Source organism: Notechis scutatus, chromosome 4 (assembly GCF_049901735.1).
Source record: "Notechis scutatus isolate UNSWTSFEM ecotype Mainland chromosome 4, rNotScu1.2, whole genome shotgun sequence".
In the NCBI taxonomy this organism is placed as follows: Eukaryota; Metazoa; Chordata; class Lepidosauria; order Squamata; family Elapidae; genus Notechis; species Notechis scutatus.
Genome location: NC_142012.1, coordinates 36,490,163 through 36,514,280, shown reverse-complemented (window position 1 = coordinate 36,514,280; position 24,118 = coordinate 36,490,163). Strand labels below are relative to the sequence as shown.

Below are 24,118 nucleotides of genomic sequence, written 5' to 3'. Positions count from 1 at the left end.
AAAGATAATAACTATATTAAACTTAAACAGCAGATAGCATCTGATTTGAAAAAATGGGAAAACTTACAATTGTCATTGATAGGCAGAATTTCAACAATTAAGATGAATATTTTACCTAGAATTTTGTATTTGTTCCAAACAATACCAATTAGGTTAGGTAAGGATTACTTTGAAGAACTGAATAAAATTGTGTTGAAGTATATATGGCAAGGTAAGAAAGCGAGAATAAAATTAAAACTTTTACAGGATGCTAGAATTAGAGGAGGATTTGGCCTCCCTAATTGGGAGTTGTATTATCAAGCTGCAAACTTAATGTGGGCTAAAGAATGGATAACGTTAAGAAAGACCAGATTGTTGGCATTAGAAGGACATGATTTATTATTGGGTTGGCATGCTTTTTTATGGTATAAGGGAACTAAATCACAGGGTTACTTTAGAAGGCATTATATACGGGAATCGTTATGGTTGAATTGGGAGAAAACTAAGAAACAATGTTATTTGAAAATCCCAGTTTGGTTATCAACTATTGAAGCTTTTTCTTATCCTATAACCTATAAGAAGGAACAAACAGTTAGATATGGGGAATTATTAGATGAAAAGGGTGAACTTAAAACGATGCAAAATTTAGAAGAACAAGGCATAAAGATGAATTGGTTTTCATATGCTAAATACATTCAAGGTATCTTAAAGATTCTAAAATGGAAGGATTCTATGATAAATTGACTGATTTAGATAGGATTTTGACAGGTACTGATGAAAAAGTGATTAAAAATTATATAATTATTTGTTGGAAATTAAATTAGAGGAAGAGCAGGTTAAAGAAACAATGATTGCTTGGGGGAAGAATTTTGGATATGGGATTGATTTAGAGAAATGGCAAAAATTGTGGTCTCAAAATTATAAAATGACAATGTCAACAGCATATAAAGAAAATTTGTATAAGATGTTTTACAGGTGGCATTTTCCCCCGACAAGAATAGCAAGAATGTTCAAGAATAAATCTGAAAAGTGCTGGAAATGTCAACAGATACCTGGCTCATACTACCATATGTGGTGGACTTGTGAGGATGCTAGAAAATATTGGACTAGAATTCGCATATGGTTGGAAAAAATGACAAAGAAACATATAGATTTGAAACCAGAGATTTTTTTATTGGGAATCTTACCTGATACATATAATAAAAACTTAAAGTATTTGATTGTAAATGTATTAACAGCAGCTAGGATTGTATTTGCTAAAAATTGGAAGAATGAGAAAATACCTTCAGAAGAAGTTATTAAGAAAATATTGGAATGTGCAGAAATGAGTAGATTGACATTTGAAATTAGAGAACAAGAAGATAAACAATTTTATGAAGTTTGGGATCTTTTTTATCAATGGTTGGATAATACAATATAATAATAAAATATTTAGAGATTTAGGAAATAATGAATATACATTTTTGGGGGGGGTTGATAATACTTTTATAATACTTTATTAAGATAGATTTGGTATGATTTTATGATTTGTTGGGAAAAAAATTAACTAAACTATAGTTATCTCGCTTAAGTATGAATTAGTTAAATTATAGTCAAATGATTGTTTAATAATGATATTAGGATATATAATTGTTGATTGATAATATGAGTTATTATGTAATATAATTATTATAATGACTATGAAATGAATGCACAAAAAGAAGTGGTAAACCAACCGATACACTGTCTGTAAATTTATGAAGGATGATGATGTTTTTATGTTATGTTTTATGTTTTATGTGTTTTTTGGTTTGTTGTTAAAATCAATAAAACTTTAAAATAAATAAATAAATAAAATAAAATAAAATAAAATAAAATAAAATAAAATAAAATAAAATAAAATAAAATAAAATAAAATAAAATAAAATAAAATAAAATAAAATAAAATAAAATAAAATAAAATAAAATAAATACAGCAATAGACTGCATTTTTTCAGAGTGGATTTTTTTCAGGGTGGTTTTGTAATATAGTTTGAGAGGTGCAGATTATGAAAACCTGTACAATGTTTACTTTTGATTTTGGCTCTCCAAAACTTACAGAAATTCACCATGTCTTTGCTAGCTAAATATTCCATTTGTAATGTTGGGAAGAAAAACAGAAGAGAAAATACTATAATATAATATAAATAGGTTGCTTATATCCAGTTTTTATGATGGTAAGCTGTAATAATATAGTTTTAAAAGTCAATGAATTTATCTCTCACATATACATAGTTCCTTTGGCCTTATGATTGCAATGCCACTTGGATGAGACATTAAGTAAACCCTTAAGGAAACAACTTGGTCTTCTCTTTGCAGAACTGAATAAACTAACAGTTTTTTTTCTGAACAAGCTGCATAATATATTTTCATTAATCTCAAAGAGGAAAGGAGCGCTTGAGAGTCCTTTGCTACATTGCATTATGCAGATAGAAGCTACACAGCAGAGCAGATATTTCTAAACCCAAAATTCCTATGTCATGATAGTAGAAGTCTGTTTCCTTAGCATGTGGAGTCTATTTGTTTAAATTAATATCTCAGCCAGAATGTATGACACTGTAGCAAGAATATTTGCAGCTGATGGGAGTTGGATAAACACAAATTAATCCTATTGGCTCTGTGCTGATGTTCCTGGAAAGCAACAATGCAAAAAAAAAAACATTTGTTATACTATTTTGGAAACATCAAGGATTGTAAGGGGAAATCATATGGATCATTTGACATTTGTAGTTTAGTTTTTAATTGTACACATATGTGCACACATCCATGCACACAGTACACAGACAGCCTAATTAATAAGATCTTGCCAGATCAGTGGCTTGTTATCACTGTTTATGAATACAACCATCAAAACAGTGTTTAATTTATCTAGTTTATTTCCTTCAAATCTAAATCTTTTCAAGGTGGTTTACTGTATGAAATTTATGTCAATATCAGTATAATTTCATAAAACTATAAATCATTTCCAACATAGTATCTTCTATAAGAGTAGCAAGTCAAATCAAAAACTTGAAAGAAAAGAACATTTTTTTAAAATGTTCATTTACACGATTTTTTAAAAAAAGAATCGAAATATTGCATGTGACTTCATCGAAGGAAAGTATATCCTGTACTGCAATGGTGACATCCAGACTGTTTCTTTATTGAATAATGAGATATTTCAGTTCATGGAAGGCACAGCTGCTCAAGTCACTGTTAGAACTAAATGTATCAGTAATACTGTATAAGTTCTATACTATCAGTACTGGGGTTTTCAGTGCTCACATTCATAGCATTTATACACACACCCAGCCACACATTTATACATGTTTATACAAACATCCAGCCAAATATTTAACTGTGGGATAAGTAGTTGAGCATGGGTGGCCAATATATGGCCATCCAGCTAAGGCCTCCATGCGTGGTGAGTACTCAACAGCATCAAAGTGACAAGCATAATCAGATAATTAGAACCAATTGATTCTTCCTGTGGATCCCTCTGATCCAGACATCATGCTTTTACATACTTAATTCCATAATGTTTTTCCATTATCTTGTGCATCCTATTTGCAGGTATTAAATAATTAAACTGCAACATTCACTGTTGAATTTCAATGATGAAATTTGGAAAAGGATTCTGAAGGCCATAGTGGTAACAGTCCATTCCTCCTCATCGTGCCACTGGATACAACCAATCATTTCCGATCATATACCCCAATGCCAGGCCCAAGCAACAGCCGGTCGAAAATTGTGATGCAGCAAATAGATCAAAGCCACTAGGGCATCCCACCCAACCAACATGACAAGGGTTACCAGTCCAGGAGCAGGACCAGTGAAAGAAGCTAGCTCAAAAAAAAAGCCAAAATCACTGATCATTGCAACTCTCAACATAGGAACACTGATTGGACGCAGCCACAAATAGCAGCACCTTCCATCATTGCCAAAACAGCCTACCAACTAGAAGTCAATGGCCGGCAACCTTGTGGGCACCCATGACAGAGATGGCAAGACACCAGAGATGGTATTCAGCTGGTTCTGACCAGTCCTGGAGAACCGGTAGTGGAAATTTTGAGTAGTTCGGAAAACCGGCAAATACCACCTCTGACTGGAAATTTTACAGTATCCTTTCGCTGCCACGCCCACCAAACCACACCCACAGAATCAGTAGTAAAAAAAAAATGAATCCCACCACTGCAAGACATCATCAACAAAGACATGCAAGCCATGGGCTATGTCCCGGAGACACAGATGGCCGCACAAAGTGGCTTTCAATGATCTGAAAAAGGGACCCTGCATCTGCAGGAATACACTAGGAAGAAGAAGAAGAAGATTCTGAAGGCCATAAAAATAGGGCTTTGTATAGCATGCAGCATTCATTCTTCTTTTTGTTTCAATCTTCTTTGTTGCTTTGCTTTCCTAAGTTTGCTTCATTCTTAAATATAAACATGTCTAAATTCCTCTTTCAGACCTAGGGTGGCCATTTGTGAGTCAGCAGTTAGTGAAGGAAACATTCTATGACATCACAACAACTTGTATTTTTACTGACAAAGAGTCTGATTAAATTTTTCAGTAAGCTGCAATGTAATTTACAGTGTTATAAAACATTTAAATTGGATTATTCAGTCTAAGAAAATTCTTATTGAAGACTAGGGCTCATTTTCCAGCTCTCTTATCAGACATCCGTTGGCAAATGTCTGATAAGTAAAATAGTGAAGAAAAGGCGTAAGAATATATTGAAAGTCACTATTCTAAAACTCCCTGGAAAATCTATTTGTTTGATCAGAACTGATAATAATTTGTTATGAGGAAATAGTTGAATGGTTCTATGTATGGGAACTCTCATGCCCAATAATTTTTGTTCTTTTCATCAATGGATAACTAATAAAAGCAACACCATATTGTTTTTTTTAATGCACCCTAATTTATATAATATGTCTTTTAAACTGAAACTTTGGAGGAATATTCCTTAAACACTCTGGCAAATTATTTAGTGGAAACAAACAGACATTCCCTACAGTCTACTGCTCTGCTAAACCAGTTGCCAAATACGACACATATTTACGTGCACATTTTCTCTCCCACTCCTTATGGAGAACACTAACAACCACCACAGAAATGCAGGAAAGAGATGCAGCTGTGGCAAACTTAGCACATTTCCGACAGGTTCAGCCAGAGGGAGAATCTTTCCTGGCTTTTTTGGTAAAAGTTATGCCTTTGAACCATGAGGGTTTCCTCTTGAATCTTGGCTGAAGAGGTGTGGGGCTAAAGTCCAGCCACACCCTCCAGACAGGGAACTCTGCTAATTGGTTAAGACGTCTTTAATGTCTGGCCACCATTTGGCAGGCTCAAGAGGCAACTGCAGCACTCATCTCCATTTATAAGACACTCTTGATTAACACCATATTTTAATACAAGGCCAAATGAAGTTTCAGCAGAGCCAAACATCTGTATTTTTACATTCCTTTGGAGAAATCCTCTTTTCAATTACAGAAGTTGGCTCTCATGCTTTTTGGGGAGCACATGGTGTAACCTGGCTTTTGTTCTTTTCCACAAAAATACTCAACTATGAATGTTATGATTCATAGCTCCAAATTTTCATTGTTACCTTCCAGCTGTCAGCTCTCCTCCAGCAAACCACTTTCTATAAAGGAATAAGTCCAGCAATCTTAGTGGGATTCTCTTTCAACTTTGTCCACAGCCATAAATGCTTCATGAAGCAAAATAAAGCATCATAACTCTATGACATTATCCTTCTCTACTCTGTTCTAGAAGACTTTATCTATATCTTTTCTAGCACAGATCTGCCTGGTATTAACAATCAGTTTATTGATTAGTATGAACACTATTAATCCTTAACAAGACAGTAAAGAAGCCAGATTTTTAAAAAATCAGCAAAACAGTTCAACAACACTTAACTTAAAAGCATTTGCTGCAATAGTACATATCAAAAAGAGTAGAATATTTTTGTAAGAAAAGCAGCAAAAGTACCAATAAAGAAATACAGCTACTTAGTGTTAAAAGTTCAAATGAATAAGAATGATTCAGTTTAAGCTGCAGTCTTATGCAAAACCTCTTGGCAGTAAGACCTACTGTGAACTCAAGAGGATTTACTTCAAGCACACATTTCCAAAGTCAGAGGCTATGGGTTCATCCAGATAGTCACTTCAAGGTGCTTTCTTCCTATGCTTTTGTTGGCAGAAAAATATGCTGATATAAATTATTCTGCCCGTGCCTGAGCTTTACTGTGCTTCAGCAGTGAAACTGGATGTTATGTCTCACTGAAATGTGAGACAGTTTCAGAGCAGCAGTTGGTGGATTCCCTGCCACTCTTTTTCCTAATACTCAGTGTGGCCTGTCAATGAGGAAAATAATTCCTAATTTCTCCCAGAATGTGTGGCAGATTGGAGTTTGGGGAACTCACAGAGAAGTCAATCAAACTGGTGTGTATGTGTGTGTGGGTGTATGTAGTTGCATTGGAATTAGCTCTTTTGATATTAAGATTCCTTGACAGGGCATAGGCAGGTGGAAGCAAAAACACAACTACAACCTTAAAGAAAAGCGTAGGATAAAGAAACAATAGTGGAAAAATGTGCAAGGTCTTAATTTCTTTAGGATAATTTCTCTGGCCTCCTTTCCTATTATCTCCACCACGATATTTTCTTTCTGTTTACTCTGAGAGAGTTTCAAAAGATTTGTTGCTTCCCCTGGTTTTATTCAAGGCACTTATTTTTACCTCCAAGGAAGCTTTCCCCCCTCCCTTATTTTTTTAACCAAACCTTCACTGGGAAAACAGTAAACATACCCCCATCCTCCCAAAAAAAGGAAAAGGAAAAAAGAAAAGTTAGGTCCTGTAGGAATTGAGTTCATTAGTGAGGATAAGAGCTTGGGATTTTTTTTTTTCTGCATTCCATTTCTCTTCTTTCTTTACCATAAACAGTTCTCGTTATCTGGGTACAGCCAGTGACATCCTTTCCCGGGCCAATTAATTTGTTTATTGATCCATCACTCTGCATGCCACTGTACCACATTTGAAAGAACTATCAATTTCCTTTGAGATTGATAGCGCTGAGGGGAGGGACAGGCAGGTTTTGGAGAGAGAAAAATTGTGTTTCCTGCTTTTTCACTTTTCTCTCACCATCTTTCCCCATGTGTCTTACTACCACAGTAGTTAGCAAGGTTTCTGACTGCCAATACTTCAACCATAGCAATCCTTCTTCCCCATTCCAGATCAGATTGCTGAACACTTTGGCCAGCCGGGAGCAATCTCACATACAGTATTTTCTGATTTTCAAAAGAAATCCTGGTGCTTGGAAGCAACATCTTTTTCATTCTAAGCGTGCATGTCAGGCTTCTCATAAAGGTCTGGGCAGAACTTGCTGGTTTGTCATCTGCCATTTCAAATAGGGAATCACACTAAATGACTGATGGGGAAACAAAGGATGAGGGGAGAGCATGCAGTGCTACAATTAGTAGGACCAAACCTCCTTTAAATTGTGTTGCCTCTTTAGCCACCAAGATGATAAAATGGCAGTAGAATTAAAGTGCCCAGAAAGCATATGAAGGAAAGGAAACTCACTTAGGCAGCCAATCTGAGTTGGATGGATTGCTGCCCCTGACCATGTCATTTCTAAGCATATCATGAAGGTGAGTTGGAGTGCAAATTTTGTATGGAAATAATGAAACCACTGCTTTCTACAACAGAATAACTGAATATGCCTTTGGTTTACATCTGAAGAGAGCTGAGGGTGAAGCAGAAAGACTTCAAGAGCACATATCCCTTAAAAAGGACTGCTGAGGCCTTCCTGGGCTATAGTAAATACAAACACTGTAGTATCTTTTTTTTAAAGAATAGAATAGAATTCTTTATTGGCCACGTGTGATTGGACACACAAGGAATTTGTCTTGGGGCAAATGCTCTCAGTATATATAAAAGAAAAGATACATTCGTCAAGAGTCAAGAATCATAAGGTACAACACTTAATAATAGTCATAGGGTACAATAAGCAATCAAATCATACTAGGAATCTTGCAGTAATCATAATAAGCCCTTAATAATAATGTCAGCACTAGGCACAGAATCAGCTTCAGAATTATCTTCATAAAATGTTACTTGCTGACACCTATGTATATTTCCTTACAATGAGATGCATACTGGTGGACAGAAATCATGCAATTTTGATCTGTCCACAATACTGTAGCATAATGTAGTGTTCGGAGCTTTGACAGAGTCATTTTATTTCTATTTGCAGTTCTTGGTATTTTTTATCTTCTCCAGTTCCTTCCCCTCTATTCTGCTGTTTCCAGATTGTGCCCTGTCCACTAGCCAGACTTTTTTGTCTTTCTTGTTAATTGTTAAATCTGAGGTGTTACACAATAGATGCCTGGCTGTCTGAATTCTAAAGTCCCAGAGCAAATTAGCTTCTTCATTATCTATGATTTTGTCTACTTTATGGTCCAAACAGTTCTTGCTTGCAGGCAATTGATATTTCTTGCATCTTCTAGTGCACTATGTTGCTACTTTGTCATGCCATTGCTTGTAGACAGTCTGGGAGATCTTCTTGCAGTAGCTAACCAGGTGGTCTACTGTTTCTTCAGCTTCTTTGCATAGGCAGAACTTGTTATCTCTTGATGTCTTCTCAATTCTGGATTTGTATGCATGGTTTTGTGCAGCCACAATTAGCCCCTCTTTCTTCAACTTTCCTCCTCTAAGCATTGCTGGGTCCTGTTATTATCTGCTTACTCTGCTATTTTTTTAATATACTTGCCATATAATGCTTTGTCATCCCATGCCTCCTTTTTCTTCATTTGATCTTTCTTGTAGGCCAGTTTGGTCCCTCCAGTATTCGTTTTGCCTTCCTGCAGGGGTGGGATTCTACCGGTTCGCACCTATTCGCTAGAACCGGTTGTTAACATTCTAAGCAGTTTGGAGAACCAGTTGTTAGAAGAAATTACTGACCTAATCCTGTAAGGAAGGCAGGAAGGAAACATTCTGGTGTTGCTTACAGAAACTGCCTCTCCTTTAACCCTTATTACATTCGTGGCAGGACTAGACTTCCTGTCTCTGGAACTTCTCTGGAGGTTTTTTTTCCTCCTTTGCTGGTCACTTTGCTTGTGTGGAGTGACCATTCAAAGTTACAATGGCACTGAAAAAAGTGACTTATGACCATTTTTCACACTTATGACTGTTGCAGCATCCTCACAGTCATGAGAGGCCAAGCAAGGAGATGTGTGCCTCTATGTGAGTGATATTGAGTTGGCCAAGTCCAGCCAATAACATGACCACCAAGCCACATCCACCCAGTCACATGACACCAAGCCATGCCCACCAACTAAGCCACACCCACAGAACCAGTTGTTAAAAAGTTTGAATCCCACCCCTGCTTTCCTGGTACAGGTAGTCCTTGACTTAAAACCATAATTTATGTTGCTAAGCAACACATCTATTAAATGAGTTTTGCAACCTTTCTTGCCACGTGTAAGTGAATCATGGCAGTTATTAAGTTAGATACATTATTGTTAAATGAATCTTGTTCACCCATTGACTTTGCTTGTCAGAAGGTCACAAAAGGTGGTCATATGATCCCAAAATGCTGTAATCATCATAAATGTGAGCCAGTTGCCAACTGTCTGAATTTTAATTACATGACCATGGGGATGCTGCAACAGTCATAAGTGTGAAAAATTGTCATAAGTCACTTTTTCAATGATGTGGAACTTTGAATCATCTGTAAATGAACTGTTGTAAGTTAAGAACTACCTGTATATTAGCTTCAATGCATCTTTTCACTGTCTTTCAAATATTCTTCCAAAGCTCTTTTTTCTTCTTCAACCTTCTGATGTACTTGCAACATTCTATATCCACCCATTTCCTTGGTAGGTAAAATCTGTCAACATTAATGCATGGATGAAGGGCATGATTCGTCGCCAGTATTTTTTGGTCTTCCTATCCAGTTCTGCCTGAGCCCAATCCATTATTCCAGCAGTGCATCTAATGGCTAGAATTGCCCAGCTGTTAATGGCATTGATCGTATTTCCTCCACTGAGTTTGTATTTTAAAATCTTTTTCACTCTCTTGATGTATTCATTTCTAATCTTTTCCTTGACTTCATTGTGTTTGATGTTGTCAGCTTGAAGGATGAACCAGGTATTTATAGTGATCATCTTCAACCAGACTCTTGATATTATTTCCATAGGGCATCTTGATTCCATCAGTTTTCATTCTTTTTCCCATTTCATGGCAAGTATTACACATTTGTTCAATCCAAACACCATTGCAATATCTTGGCTGTATGGACAGTATTGAGCAGCAATTTCAGATGGTGTTTTTCTATATAGCTTCAAATCATTCATATAAAGGAGATGGAATAGCATGGCATATGATTTTGATGTTTGATATCCATGGCCTGAGTTATTAATAACAAACAGTGATGGTAATAGTGAGTCTCCTTGGAAGATTCCTCTCCTGATGTTACCCTTTTTCAGTCTATCACCATTGACCAGCAACCATGTCTTCCATTGTTCCATTGATCTTTGCCCTAAGCTTCTGGTGTTTTTTTACTGACTCCTGTTATTTCTAGGCACTTGATTATTCGTTTATATGGCAGGGAATTGAATGCCTTCCTATAATCAATCAATGCTACATTCAAGTTGGTCTTCCTTCTCTTGCAGTTTTCCAGAATCATCTTGTTAATCAGAAGTTGATCTTTTTTTGTTCTGTTGTTTGGGCGGTTTCCTTTCTGCCTAGCTGGAAATTATTTTCAACTACATGCTGTTGGACTACAACAGCTATCATACCAGTTAGTAATTTGAAAATTGTTGGTAAGCAGGTAATTGGCCTATAGTTGCCTGGTGCTGCACTTTTTTTCTGATCTTTCAATATCAGGTAGGTTTTTACTAGATGTTAGCCATTCTTCAATTTCACATCCTTGCAGTATATTGTTAAACTGCTTGGGAACAAGTGGGTATAGATTAGTCAAATGTTTCAACCAAAAACATGCAATTCATCTTCACTGATGCTGACTAATTCTTAATCTTCCTTTCCATTTTCTCCACCATTTCTGCTGTTATTAGAAATTCTTTCATTTCATCTTCTTTTATTCTCATCCACCTCCTTTAACCAAGCTGCATTCATATTATATTTATTTAAGTTATCCTGTATCTGCACCCAGAACTGTACTGTTTCTTCCTTGTCAGGTACTGACTGATTCATTTCAGGTGAAGTAAGTGTAGTGCCCCCCAATGTTGGGGAACTCTGATCTAGCACATTAAATAACGATGACACTAAGAAAGAATGATATGAAATGTATTATTTATGTTGGAAGGCTGGGGATTGCTATTTTCATGTTCTTTATTGTAATATACACCATTATAATAATCAAAATTACAGAATAGTTGAATTTCTTTGTTAGACATTTGTTTAATATAAAAGATAGATAGATAGATAGATAGATAGATAGATAGATAGATAGATAGATAGATAGATAGATAGATAGTCATTCAATGAATCAGAACCAGATGTGGTGCCTTTTAGGAAAGTGACATCATCTGTTTTCTGAAAGGACTCCTGGTGGGGAAGGCTAGAGATAATGAAGAAATAATTAATTATAAGAGAAAAAATAAAATTAGAATCTGCACATAATTAGCTGCATTTAAGATGCCAAAACATAGTTTGAGAAACATAATTAATGAATTAGTAAGAATTCTTGGCAATCCCTTATAATGCAGACATAAGGAGGTATTACCATCTGTTTGGAACGCCTGGTGTGTAACGTCTGTAATGTGATACTTGCCAAGAGTAAAATTGTATTTTTCAGTTGAAGAAAATGGGTCAGGTTCTTTTTCATTTCCCTTTTGATTGTGTGAGGCTAATTAAAAAAACAGCAAGTTACTTGCATAACTTCATTCATCTATGACTAAATTATTTTTGCCATAATGCTGCTGGGAGGATATATGTAGTTAGGTTCAGTGAGCTCTTTAGACTTATTCATGGAAAAATAAGTTGTTTGTATCATTTGATAACACAATTATATCTTTTAAATTTCTTGAGGAGTGCACTGAAGTCAGCTCTTAAAATGTCTACAAGAAATTAAATAGATGTATTAGCAATAATCATTCCTATTGCTGATATTCAGTGCTACATATCTTTTATAGAATCTAAACCAGAATTTCTCAACCTTAGTGACTTTAAGAGGTATGGATTTTAACTCCAGAATTCTGGCCAAAGTTGCCACAGTTGAGAAACATGGATCTAAATGCAGCTGTGCTACTGGGCTATATTTATTTTCAATAAGTATGCAGACCTGGACTGACTGCAAGTTGAGAAACATGAACAATATATTATTTTATGAATCCTGTTATATATTGGTAGACTTCCACAAGCTTACATGACAGCAGTGTAAAACAATTGGGATTACCACTGGAATTTCTCAAAAAGTTCCATTTTGCTACAAGGCTCTTCTGAAAAGGAAACATAATGATAGCTTCCTCTACAGCCCCATCCTCCAAACAAATATGTTGTATATTCCTACCATGACTGATATACTTCTTTAGTTATAAACTACAGCCTATTTTTGCTATTCTACTAGGACTTCAAAATTAGGAAAGACTATGAAGCACTGACAGGCTGTTCTACATGGTTGGCAAGCTATGTCTAGTTTGGCAGGCCAGTATTACTCAGTCTTAGAGCAGGAATCCAAGCTTCTGTCATTTTTACCCTGGCTGTTTCCAGATCTGAACTGTATTTCACTATTGCTTTATTGCTATTTTATATTATCCTCATATAAATCTTGCATGCTGGCAATCTAGAAACCCTTTTTATTTTCTCTTTTTCTTATAAGATCTTCATGGAGATATGAGCACTAGAAATTCAAATAAGACCTGGCAAGCATAACTGACTTTTCAAGAGGTAGCATAGCAAAAGCAAAGTTGTTAAAATTAGGTGAAGTCAAGGAAAGATACATTCAAGCAATTCTACTCATTGCTTCTCTCACTCAGTCCTTAAGTATTGAAGATTTGTCTTTAAATGAATCCAAACTGCAGCTCCTCTTTATGACAATGATGATTTATTCAGCAAACAACAAATACTCTAATCAGGCAAAAATGGCTAAAAGCCAGGCAAGGTTAGCATTGGGTTTGAGTTTGCTCTCTTTCCTCTTATTGTCATTATCACGAGACACACACCCAGGCCTAGTAGTTCTAGTTCTGGCCATGCCTAACCTATTATCTCTAAATGCTATTAACCCTATAACATGTCTATATCCCTAACCTATTCCGATCCTCACTAACTGATCCCCACCTGGTGCCACCTTCACCATGTCTTAACTGAACACTTAATTACCACCTATATGTGCCCCAACCCCCTCTAACAATATACACTACATCAATACCTGAAAAAAAGCCATTTCCAGCTTCGAAGTTGTTTCAGGATCCATCCCTCAGCCCGCAGTTGTTTCAGAATCCATCCTGCAGCTCCCAGCTCTGCTGAGTCATTCTAAAGCAACCTTCAACACCATCCACTAGGACACAAGCAGCAATACAGATCCAGTGTCAGCAGAGCTAAGGTGATATTCTCCACTGCCAGCTAACTTGTGTGAGGTGTGTTCAGAGCTGACGGGCTCTGTAGCGAACTCAGAGCCTGACAGGTAGCCCCCTCTCCCACAGACGCACCTGTGAAGCAAGGAATGCAAGGAATTCATTATAGTCTCATTTTATACAGCCCCCCTTGGCTTCCTAGGGTATAATTTATGAAACCTTTGGTGGAGATGTGGTGCATTTACATCTGTGTGGCTAACCCATGATGCCTCCCCCAAAGGATATCCTTTACATTTAACCAGATATTGTAGTATTCCTCTATGTAGTTGTGAATCAAGAATAGCCTCTATCTCATAGTGATCATCTGTCACTGGACCAGGAAATGTTCATCAAGGTTACTTCTGCCTGGTTTAGTGAGACTAACATGGAATACTGGATGGACTCTCTTGAATAGTAATTGTCACTTCAATTATACCGTAACAGGATTAATCACCTGAGTTATGGTAAATGGTCCAATATATTTAGGGCCCAATTTCTTACATGGGACACCCAATTTCAGGTATTTGGTGGACATGTATACCCTATCCCCTACATTAAAAGGTGGGTGATCACTTCGTTTTCTATCAGCTTGGGCTTTATAAGCTTTAAATGCTTTATGTTTAGCCTCATGTACATTCTTCCAAGTTTCCATAATCTTGGTAGACCAGGTAGTAGCAGTCTCAGGATTGCTTGTCTTCTCAGGTAATTCAGGTACAGCTATGAAGTCCATGCCATATACAACTTTAAAAGGAGTACAGATTACAGATAATCAGAGTTGGAAGGGACCTTGTAGGTCATCTAGTCCAACCCCCCGCCCAAGCGGGAGACCCTACACCATTTCTGACAAATGGCAGTCCAATCTCTTCTTGAAAGTCTCAAGTGATAGCACTCCCACAACTTCCGAGGGCAAGCTGTTCCATTGGTTGATTGTTCTCACTGTCAGAAAGTGTCTCCTTGTTTCCAGGTTAAATCTCTCCTTGTTCAGTTTCCATCCATTATTCCTTGTCTGGCCTACAGGAGCTTTAGAAAATAGCCTGACCCCTTCCTCCCTGTGGCAGCCCCTCCAATATTGGAAGACCACTATCATGTCTCTCCTGGTCCTTCTCTTTACTAGACTAGCCAAGCCCAGTTCCTGCAACCGTTTGTTGTATGTTTTAGCCTCCAGCCCCCTCATCTTCCTGGTTGCTCTTCTCTGTACTTTTTCTAGAGTCTCAACATCTTTTTTATAATGTGGTGACCACAACTGGATGCAGTACTCTAGGTGTGATCTTACTAAGGCTTTATAGAGTGGTATTAGTACTTCCCTTGATCTTAACTGTATCCCTCTGTTAATACAATTTAGGATTGCATTAGCTTTTTTGGCAGCTACTGCACATTGCTGGCTCATATTTAGCTGGTTGTCCACTAAGACTCCAAGATCCCTCTCACAGTTACTGCTATTGAGCCTGGTTTCACCCAGTCTATATGTGTACTTTTGGTTTTTCTTGCCTAAGTGTAGGGCTTTACTTTTCTCTATATTGAATTTCATTTTATTAGATATGGCCCAGTGTTCTAGTCTGTCAAGATCCATCTGGATCTTGAGCCTATCTTCTTGGGTGTTAGCTATTCCTGCCTGAGTATATTTTGTGCTGCTGTGTGCTGCATTATTGTATGCCACTTCAGCAAAAGGGATTAATGTAGCCCAGCCTGTTTGCTGGTATGACGCATAACACCTTAAATATTGTTCTATTGCTGCATTAGCTCTCACCGCAGACCCATTAGTACTGGGATGGTATGCCATACTTAGTCTTTGCGATGAACCAATAATATTTAGGAATTCTCTCCAAAATCGGGCAGTGAACTGAAACCTCTCTGTCAGATATAATCCGTTGTGGTACCCATGTACCCTATAAACATGTTTAATAAACATACCAGCCAATTTACATGCCGACGGAAGACCAGTATAGGGGATAAAATGTGCCTGCTTGGAGAACAGTTCTATAATGGTCCAAATGACAGTATAAACCCAGCTATTAGGTAGGTCTGCAATAAAATCCATGCCGATATCCTGCCATGGACGATGAGGATCCAATACTGGTTGTAATAACCCTAATGGCTTTCCTGGCCTGGTTTTCATTGTCGCACAAACATGACACCCTTTAATATAGTCCTCTATTTCTGCTGTCATAGATGGCTACCAAAATTGATGTTTTACTAGGTGTAACATTTTTAAAAAACCATAGTGTCCAGCTGGCTTAGTGTCATGACACTGTTTTAAGACTCTGGTCCATAGTATTTTTGGTATATATAGTTTTGTGCCCTTCCATGCCATGCCATTTTGAATTTCACACAACGTAGGATTCTCTTTCAGCCATTTGTCATGCTGTATCACTTTGCAAAAATCCATTGTCAGTTGGGATCTCAAGGAATATATGGAACCTTGTGCTGGAAGGAGAGGTTGTACCACCTTTTTCATCCTACTGTTATATTGAGGTAGTCTTGAAAGTGCATCTACCATAAAGTTTTTCCCCATAGGAACATATTGCAATATAAAATTAAAATGATGGAAATATAATGCCCAACGTACCTGTTTAGGGGACAATTTCCGGAGCAACTGTAGTGCCTCAAGATTTCTGTGGTCAGTCCACAACTCAAAAGGGACTTGAGTCCCCTCCAACAAACACCTCCAGGTTGTTAAAGTCCAATGAACTGCAAATGCCTCCTTCTCCCAGATAGCCCAGTTTCTTTTAATAGAACTGAACTTTTAGATGTGTAAGCATATGGCTGTAGTGCCCCCTGATCATTGTGTTGTAATAGTACAGCTCCCACTGCCACACCACTAGCATCTGCCTGAATCACAAAAGGAAGATCAGGATCGGGGGGGCTTCAATACCAGTCCTGGGCGAACAATTGTTTCAAATTTTCAAAAGCCTGTTGACGTTTATCTGACCAGTCAATTGGACTTCCTGGTTTACACTTGGTTTGTGGTAATTGCTTCATTTTTAGTAGCTCTGTCAGTGGTAATGCGATTGTTGCAAATGATGGAATAAATTGGCGATAAAAATTTGCAAACCCCCAAAAACTCTGTAATTGCTTATGAGTGGCTGGAGTTTGCCATTCTACTACCAAGTTCACTTTTGGAGGTCCATTTCTATACCATTTCCAGAAATCCTATACCCTAAATAATCTAACCGACTACAATGAAACTCACATTTAGACAATTTTACATATAACTGTGCTTTTAACAGTTTTTCCAGCACCTGCCTCACAAATTGAACATGAGCAACCATATCTTTAGAATAAATTAGGATATCATCTAAATATACTAAGACTCCCTTGTATAAATGGTCATGCAAAATCTCATAAATGAGCCCGACAGTTACATAGTCATTAATGACCCCGACATTTACATAGTCTTAATAATCAACTTTATATCTGGAGGTAAGACTATATACTAGGATATAAGTACTGTGCTCCCAATCAGACTAAGGCTAATCCTCATCCAGGAATTTTCAAATAAGATGCTTCTGTGTTGTTGACTGGCATGGAGACTCTTCCTCCTCCTCCTCCTCCTCCTCTTCCTTCTCCTCCATTGATTTCATTTAAACTACACTAAGAATTTGCATTCCTTTTGTTTTGATTAGCACATGTCTATTCATTTTATGAAAGAAGACTTCTTAATTATTAAAACTTCCAGGACACTATCAGAGACCCATGCTGACCTCTTTCTAGACTTGACTGACCCTTTCTTTATATTGTGGAGTGTATTCCAACTGAACTCCAATTATTACGATTTTTAGCAATCTTCAAGCATTCATAGTTTTATCCCTCTTGACATTTAAATATAATTTGGGAACCATTGTGTCATCCACTGATCTCACATATCATGCAATAATTTACTATGCAGATAAAGTTCCAATTTTTTACTACTACAATAGTGCACTTTGCAGTCGTATATTTAATCTTAATCCAATGATAGTGTAACCTAAATAATGTTCAATATTTCCTGTCTAGTTTGGTAGTCAGGGAAAATGGTAAAAATAACAAATAAATTTCAGTATACATTCCATGTATATTTACCTTGAACAGGTTAACAGGTTCAGAAGAACATACATTGAATAGAAATGCATAGACATCAACTAACATTCCAACATATATTTTAAGTATTTTAAAACAGAAGCAGGGTCAAGTTGAATATGGGCTAATGTGTGATATGAACATACCTATTCCAGTTTTAAAAGAATAACAAAAGACAAACAGAATCCTTCCTTACAAGATGTTAAACATAGGTGCTTCTGTTGACTCCATTATATACTTTTTTTCATCCCTTTAAATGAGTTCAATTAATAGTATATGCCTAGCAACAGGGAAAAAAGCATTGATTTACTATTTCTATAAAATGTCCATTAACCTGGAATATGGACAGTGAAATGAAGTACATCTAGCCATTTCTAAAAATAGCCCAAAGACAGCCATGGAAAACAGAGCTATTTCACACATAATTGCCTTGAATGTCTCAAATCATGAAAAACAGAAATGAAAGAAAAATCTACTCTCCAAATTCCATTTACCATAAACCACAAACACTAAAAAAATTGGCATGCCTGCAAATATCTTATCTCCTCAATCAGCATCAAATAATTCAAATTATATTGTTTGTTTTGTTTTTTGTTTTTTTTGGCAAGGTCTTTAAAACTGCCCCACTATACTCACATTCTGGTCAGTTATTCTTGGTGCATATATGTATGAAATAGAATGGACCCCTGCCTCTTCCATCCCTGACACTGCAATGCTACCATAACCCTTTATCAATGAATGAAATGATCTAGAGGTCACTTGCATTACCCCCCCCCCTCCAATCTTGTAGGAAATTTGAACACTGTTTTTATTTTTTCAACTTTTTGTCAGCTTCTTTGGTTGAACTGGAAATTTCTGACACTGGAAAGAATAACAGGGGACACTGAAGGAGTCAGAGACCAGGCTCAAAGTGATTAAACAGCCAAAGGATTTTATGTGTTCCTTTTCTTCCACACCTCATAACTGCCAAAAATTTAGACCAGCACTTGAGTTGGACTAAATTTATCCCGTCTTATTGCTAGTACCAGAAGAAAAACATTTGTTTTAAAGAGCAGTAACAGGAGAAGAAAGAAAGATCACCAATGTCTTTGTCCTTCATTCTGCCATTATGCAACAAGCAGAACCTTGGAAGCACTAATGCTGTCAATGAGCAGTGGAATTGCTGTACACATAAGCAATATTCCACAGGATAGCCATGTTTATGTGTTACAATAAAAAACCTTGATTCACTCTCTGTATTTGTTGAACTTAAGGTTTTATTTTTTTAAAGAGAAATCATTTCTTCAAAAAACAAAGATACTTTTTTTCAGACCAACCTCCAAAAATGTAGACTGCTTGGCTACAACTCTACTTATAGTGTATGAATTAAACATAGAGTGAAAGGATTAATTGATCATATTGTTTGCAAACCAAACTAGTTAAAATTGACTTCGGTTTTCAGCAGTTGGGGTTTTTTTTTTAAATTAATTGCTTTGACTGTAAATCATTTTTCAAAGCAAGGGAATTTTAGAATACAGCTTCAGGTATAACACTCTGTCTTAAGTTTCACTTAAGAGGCAGCTATGGAAAATAGCTCTCAGTGGAGTTGCCCTTTATTCAGGGTTACCTTTCCTAATGTTAACTTAAGAAAATTCTTTTGCTTGTTGTTTTCCTGAGTCTCACAATGAATTTCATGTTTTTAGGTTTAATACCATGCAAGGAATTAAATTACAGCACCAAGTCAACATCTATTTCTTGGCTCAGTAAAAAGAGTCCCCTCATCCTTCATTTAAATTCATTGTTTTCTATACTGTTTACATTTTTCCAAATAACAGAACTCCACCCTGTTTACTTTGTTTCCATACAACTTTGCTTAGCCAACAACATCGTGCTTAAATGAAAATCCTAGTGGGAGGCAGCAGTTGGAACACAAGATCAATTTATGGAAAACAGATACTTTTTAAAGATGTATTAGTCTTAAAGCAAAAAATAGAAAAATAACAAGCACCTTTGCTAAATCTTTTTTTAGTCTTTTTCATTTGTTCAGTAGGCATTATGAATGTACCTATATACCTAGCAGATTGCCTACAGTTCCTTATATGGCTGGATAAATCTGGTTTTACCTTAATATCTATCACTCAAATATGTAGAAGTACTTGTCATAAAATGTTGATGTCTCCAACTGAAAAATATAGAGGAACCATATTTTAAATCTGGGGGAGTAAGAAATTTGTAATGTTCTCATGTTTTTATGTTGAAATTTCTAGTTCACAATTTGGAAAAACAATTGAATAGCATTTTTGCCATATGCATGTCATGTATTGGAATATATAACTTCAACTGAGAAGTACTTTTCTTCATTATCTTAGAAAGATTAGATTCAAGAACTGTATAAAATGGAACATTTACATATCCTACCCTGAAAACATCCAAAATGTCCACATTTCTGCAAGTAGGGTTATCGTGGCAGCTGGATACTGTATTAACAGTTAATTGTACTTTATTTATAAACATTGCCAATTGTATTTATAGCACCATGGGTATATATAGATAATATAAGCATAGTATAAAAAAAATCATCTCATTTTCTACTTGTGCAAATATAAAGGTATTACACTTGGCTCTGGAAGGATACAGATTGTCAAGGGAAAAGGTCAAGTTAATCAGAAAAATTCACTCCAGAGGGTAGATAACAATCTTCTAAATTTGCTTATTTGTAATCTCAAATATCTTAAAGGTGCATACACAGAAGTCCTTAACCTAGAATTTCTTTTCTTATTCTCACTTTTCTGGTGCCACCTAGTGTCTTTAATTTACTACTAAAATGCTCAAGTTTATGTGTTATTTCATCTTTCTTCTAAAGAGGTGAGGCAGAGCAACATCATGCAACAATATTAACAGTAAAAAAACATCCTCAAGAGGATTTAAATTCATAAAAATGTTATGATTTAAACTGAACCCTGTGGATTAGTATTAAAGAAGGCTGTATTTTGGCTTTATAGCCAAAATTGGCTATAAGGAAAGTGACATGTTCACAACGCAAACCTATCCTCTCTGTTTGAATGAGCATTAGGATGCAGTATGGTGGTACCTAGAAACTCATGTCTTTTATTTATTTATTTATTTTAGGAATTTTGCTAATACCAAAAAACATTTGCAGCAATTCAGCAAGGCAGCATCACTACAAAAATTGAATGAAATTAAAAAGACAATTGAAATACAAATCAAATAGCAGAAGCATTTTTTATATGTATGTATGTATGTAAGTATGTATGTATGTATGTATGTATGGTATTCAGCTTTGTTCAGGTATTTTGCCATCTGTTTTTTTGTAGATTAGTACATCTAGGAATGGTAGTTGTTTGTTTGTTTCCGTTTCCATGGTGAACTTGATTTTGGGGTGTGTGCTGTTTAGGTGTGTTAGGAAACGCACAAAGAGGAACTAAAAGCCCTGCAAGCCCTAACAAAATGACAGCAACATAATCATACTTCCAGCAAACAAAGGTAATGCCACAGTAGTAATGGATAGAAAAGACTATGAAACAAAATTGACAGACCTACTCCAAGACTCCACATACAAACCCATAAACATGGACCCAACCACATATCTGGAAAAATTAACCAAGAAGAAAATTATAACCTACCACATGAGCAAAGAGATCCAACAGACGATCATCCCAAGAGAAAAATCTTCCAGATGCCCCAAACTATACGGCCTCCCAAAAATACACAAAGAAGGCACACCTCTCACACCCATAGTCAGCTCCAGAGGAGCACCACTACAAAACCTAGCTAAGCACTTAGCAAAACAACTACAGCCCCATGCTGAAACAGCAGCTTCACATGTACAAAACTCATACCACTTCTTGGAAATGATCAAAGATCTACACGTGGAACAAGAAGATCTGCTTGAAAGTTTCGACGTGGTTTCACTATTCACTCAAGTCCCAATAAAAGAAACTCTTGAAATCATCAAAAATAAATACCAACCAGCTCATGGAACTAGCAGAACACTGCTTAACCAACACATATTTCATATACAAAGGACAAAGATACAAGCAAATTGAAGGAGCACCTATGGGATCACCACTGTCACCCGTCATTGCAAACCTGTTCATGGACGAATTCGAATCCAGAGCCCTGGCTCATGCCACCCACAAACCCAAACTATGTTTAAGATGCATCAATGACACATTTGTGATTTGGCCCCATGGAAAAGAAAACCTAAACAATTTCCTAACACACCTAAACAGCACACACCCCAAAATCAAGTTCACCATGGAAATGGAAACAAACAAACAACTACCATTCCTAGATGTACTAATCTACAAAAAAACAGATGGCACGCTAGGACACACTATATACCAGAAGAAAACACACACCAACCGCTACCTCAATGCCCAATCCCACCACCACCCAGCACAGATTAAACTCCGTGGCCAAAACACTAATCGCCAGAACCAAACGCCTGGCAGACAAGACACACATAAAGACTGAACTATGCACCCTGACTAAAGTACTGACAGCCAACAGCTTCCACAAAAGCAAACTCACCGGCTTGATCCACAAAAACACACTGAGACATAATAGAGACCCAGAAGATGAACAGACCTATGGAACAGCTGTCCTGCCCTACATAAGAGGTACTACAGACAAAATTAGTAAGATACTACACAGACACCACATCAAGACTGCCTTCAAAACAGACAGAAAAATAGCAGCCATCCTCAGAAACCCCAAAGATAAAATTGACCTTGAAAACCAAGGCATATATGAAGTCCCCTGTGCATCATGGCCTGCCACATACATTGGATAGACCAACAGAAGAATAAGTACCCGCCTGGATGAACACAAAAATGCATTAAAAAGGCTGGAACACACTTCCTCACTAGTCCAACACATGGAAGCCACAGGTCATAGCATCAACTTCAATGGCACCAAAACCCTAGCCACTATAGAAAACCCCAGCCACAGAATTATCAGAGAAGCCATAGAGATTGAAAAAAGACCTGAAAGCATGAATAGAAGAGATGATTCCACTAGACTCAATTATTTGGAAGCCTGCACTCACAAACAAAACAATCTCCACACCACAAGCCAGGCAAACACCTGGGCACAAACAGATCCCCCCTGATACTTCCAGCTCAAACACACCCCAACCAGGCACCCAGATGAAACCTAGCTTCCTAACAAATGATAGCTGTCCATTTACTCGGAGCCAAGCTGCACTAAAAGCCTCCAATACAGGAACACAATGTTGCCAGCCAATCAAGACAAAAAAAGCCACAAAACAGACAGAAGATATTAGAAACACCAATCAAGCAGAACCCAGCAAACTCCAAGACCAATAAACACAGACCAAGACTCCCAACCAATCAAGATGAAGAAAAAACCATTCTGGCACAGCAGTTGGCTAGCCCCAAATTTAAAACTGAAACAACTGTAAAAGTCTGACACACAGACGAACACAATACAGAAGCCTCATGATGGCAGATGAGATTCTGCCGAAACGTTGCTACAACTTTAAAAGCACAACTATAATGACGCGGGAAAATACCCGAACAAAGCTGAATACCATACATGTAAGTACCCACGAAAACTTAAGAAAACAAATAGATAGATAAGTAGATAGATAGATAGATAGATAGATAGATAGATAGATAGATAGATAGATAGATAGATAGATATAGAAAACTAGCCAGATTCAGAATCACTTTAATGCTTCTAAAACAATTCAAAACAAAAATTGTTTCTGGATCTCTTCAGATGACAATTCCAAAGTGGAAGTGCTATTGTGAAAAAAAAAGTGCTCTAAATAGACACCAATCCATTATTTTAATCTTCATTATGAAGAAAATGAGAGGAGGACCCATTGAAAACACTGTGTAGAACCTCTGATTAGACATACCCAAACTAATACTGCAAGGCAGGCAGCCTGGTGTTTTTCAGAAATAACCCTTCTGTCTATAATCTGGAGTATTGATAAAATGATTGTATGATGAGCATTGCTTGAGATACTCTCTCTCTCTCTCTCTTATTTCCTTTTGCCCCATGCATATTTATTTTTTATGATATACAATATGATGATAGAGTGCCAATATAGTATAACTAGCTTGATACCCATGCTTCACTACGAAACTATGTGGTCACGTTTAGTTTTGGGGGAAGAAAATAAGGGGGTGATTCTGCCTCTGCCTACCAGCAACCATCAGTATTCATCTGGCTCGTGTTCTGTCGGTGTGTGAGAGAGTTCAGGGCTGTTTTGAAACTGAAACAGTATTTGCTGTGTGAGCAAGAAGGAGACAGCAAGAAGCCTGGGCATAGCTTAGTTCAACTCTTCTGTACTAAAGCTGGTTACAGCTGTGAAAGTAAAACTGAAACTCCTCTCCTCTGCTTGTGTTTTGCATTTGAACAGATTTCTTTTCAGGTGGGGTGGGGGAATAGAATTCCTTAGCATTAGAGAGTGTTAATAATAATATACAAAATACTAATGCTCTGATGGTCATTTCAAAAAATCCTTTCTTAGTGAGCACCTAGA

The 24,118-nt window shown here is 36.8% G+C and overlaps 1 long non-coding RNA gene across 4 annotated transcripts in view; it reads left to right on the top strand.

Moving 5' to 3' along the window:
- LOC148130701 (uncharacterized) overlaps window positions 1-24,118 on the top strand; it is a 70,728-nt gene that overhangs the window by 35,780 nt on the left and 10,830 nt on the right. Inside the window, exon 5 of one of the 4 annotated variants that reach the window (XR_015749606.1) lies at window positions 3,550-4,455. The exons of the other annotated variants lie outside the window; for them this stretch is intronic. This is a non-coding gene — a long non-coding RNA (uncharacterized LOC148130701). Of the gene's footprint in view, window positions 1-3,549; window positions 4,456-24,118 lie in introns of those variants that run through there. 4 annotated transcript variants of the gene reach the window in all.